This window comes from Macaca mulatta, chromosome 5 (assembly GCF_049350105.2).
Source record: "Macaca mulatta isolate MMU2019108-1 chromosome 5, T2T-MMU8v2.0, whole genome shotgun sequence".
NCBI lineage: Eukaryota > Metazoa > Chordata > Mammalia > Primates > Cercopithecidae > Macaca > Macaca mulatta.
Window position 1 is genome coordinate 71,009,751 of NC_133410.1, and position 3,218 is coordinate 71,012,968.

The following is a 3,218-nucleotide window of genomic DNA, read 5'->3' on the forward strand; positions in this document are numbered from 1 at the left end:
AGAAGCATGCAACCTAGATCCCTCACATTCACCGTTCACAATAGGGTTTACAATCCTATGAGAATCTAATGCCACTGCTGATGTGACAGGAAACAGAGCTCAGGTAGTAATGCTTACTCGCCTACCTTTCACCTCCTGCTGTGCAGCTCAGTTCCGAAAAGGCCATGGGGACCAGCACAGGTTGGGGACCCCTGTACTAGAGACTTAAAACTTTCTATGTCCCAAACTAAATTCCTAAGTTTCAACCCCAAATCCTGTTGTGAATTATTTTTAGTAGTAACTAAGATAAAAAATTTTGGAGTTAACCTGCCTCTATTTCTCCACATCTTTTCTCTTACCTTTAAAATATGTATCTAATCCTATCACTTAGATCTCTTGGACTTCTACAACTGTAGTCCAACCTAGCTTAATCTTTCCTGAATTATTGCAAGAGAATTCTGTTTTCACTGCTTATATCCTTAATCTCTTTAGTCTTCTCTCTGCACCACATAAAGTGATTATTTTAAAATATATGGTGTGCAATTCCTATACACCCTTCAATGATTTTCTGTCATAATCAAAGTAAAGTTCAAAGTCCTTGCAGTGGATTACAAGGTACTGTAAGACTGAGTTTCCTGCCATCTCACTAACCTCACAGCTACCCAACAGTGTAGACGTTTTCTTTTGTTTCATTTAAAGGCATTCATATTTTGCTCAGGGTTCTCACTTTTAATAATGGGTACAGTAGGGGTTTTGAGGCTTGACTCCTCTCTAAGTCACATAAAAGAAGCATTTTTTTCACTCCCAGCAGAAGATCTAATGCACCTCACTTGGAAAAATAACATTATCAAGCATGGTCTACAACAAGCATGATCTAGAACCACAAGCATGATCCTATTGATCCGTAAACATTTAACCTGGAACATAAGCATCAGCCCAATACCCTGATGTTATTATTATTATTGCTATATCAAATATATTTTTTGGCCAGGCACATTGACTCACACCTGTAATATCAGCACTTTGAGAGGCCAAGGCAGGAAGATCACTTGAGCCCAGGAGTTTGGGACCAGCCTAGGCAACATTGTGAAACCCATCTCTAAAAAATAATACAAAAATTTAGGTAGGCATGATGGCTGGTGTCATTAGTCCCAGCTACTCAGGAGGCTGAGGTGGGAAAAACGATTGAACTTGGGAGGTCAAGGTTACAGTGAGCCATGATTGTGCCACTGCACTCCAGCCTGGGAAACAGAATAAGACCCTGTCTCTAAAAAAAATTTTTTTAATTAAAAAAAATATATATACATACACACAGACACATATACATATGTATTTATATATAAGATATATAAATCTGATAAATAAGATATATATCTTATATATACACATATAAATTTATATATTTTATATATACATATATGAATTTTTATGTATACTTTTGCATATTTTATAAAATATTTTATATATTTATATAAAGTATCTATAAATATACATATCTGCTATTATTGCTTATATCAAAACAGATTTTTTTTTTAACCTCAACCACTCATCCTCTTTCAGCTACCAATACACTTATCTGTTTTACGTTATGTACTCTCATTTTTTTTTTTTTTCCAAAATACCTTTATCGCCTTACTTCCACTTTTGGAAGAAGACAACATGCCTTTTTGGATGCCCTATTTCTACTCAAGGACAATTCCTCCACCTTCCTTCTTATCTCTTTAAACTACATTTATCTATCAATTAGCCCTTTTTTATATTTGTGTTTGGTCTCTCTCATTCTGCTTGCTCTTTTTTTCAACTTTAAACATCAACAAAATGAGTCCATTGTGGAAAAAAAAAAACAAGCACAATTCCTTTGACTCTATTTCCCTTACAGCTTTACTTTGGTTTTTTTAAGGACTACAAAGGTCCTTAAACAAATATTGAGTCTTCTTTACCTTACATTACATTCACTTATCTATCCATTGTTAGTTGTCTTTACTAACACACTCAATCTAAATCGCTTTAGAAAAAGGTAACCAATGATACCCTTATTGTTTAACACAACAAAAAATCTTTCTTTCCTCCGCTTTCTTTTGTCCTTCCTTCCTTCCTCCCCTTCCTTCCTACCTTCCATCCATCCTTCCTTCCTTTCTTTTTTGGCAAGACCTATCACTAGTGCTTGGTAATAGAGTGTTTTGATTTTATGTTGCATCCAATGCAAACCCACAAACTCTGTGAAGGTGTTTTCAGAATTGACAGGTATTCTGTCTAGCCAAAGGGTGGGCATAATGTTTGGCAAGAATCTCAATGGTTCTAAAGTTGAGGATCCTAGTCAATTTTAGATCATTCATCAACACACTTTGCAGCAATTACATCCTATTGGCCAGATCAAAGTGATTTGTTGTTGTTAGAAAATACATGCCAACACACAGTGGTGCTTCTGAGACCTCCAGGGGGCACTGAGAGGGTTCTTGGAGGGTAAAAAGTTGGTTGTCATGGAAACAAGATAGATCCTCAGGAACAGAGAGAGCTTTTGAAGAAGGTTTCCGGTTTTCCTGTCTCTGTTAAAGGGAGAGAAACCCATATTCCAGATAGCTCAGGAGGATTTTCATAGAAACAAACTCCCAGGCAGAAACCAAAGTTTTTTGAAAAAAAGAAAAAGCACAGATAAACTTCCTCTAGAGAACTTAAATTCCACCAAATGTAATTACAAACAAAACAATGTTAGCAATGATAAATTTTCACTCAACTGTACGTGGTACCACCTGCTCCATCAGACAGGCATTGTATTAGAGAGAGGCAGCATTAACTGTTCTTTGAGCAGCCACCTGGGGAGTGGGCACACTTTGCCTTCTTGCTCCAGCCTGCCTGCCTCATCTTCTCACCAGCTGTTTGCCATTGGAAATCAGTTGCTGAAGCCAAACTCAGCTATTCACCACCAATCCCTAGCTCTTTGTTGTTCTGGAAGGTTGTCCGCCTCCTGCAGTGCTCTCTCCATCTCCTCTCTGTTTGGGAATATTTTCTCCATTCTTTGAGGATCTAATCAAGTCTTTTAATTTCCTAGAAGACTTCCCCAACTGCGACTGCGTTTGCTAACATCTTTAAACCTTCAAAACTATGGTAGCTTCTTGTACTTACTTTTTTTTTTTTTTTTTTTTTAAACTATACTACTATCCTCCCTCATTAGAGTTAATTTCCTTAAAGGACCAAACTGGCTCACAATCTCCACTTAAGTTCATACCACAGACAGTCCA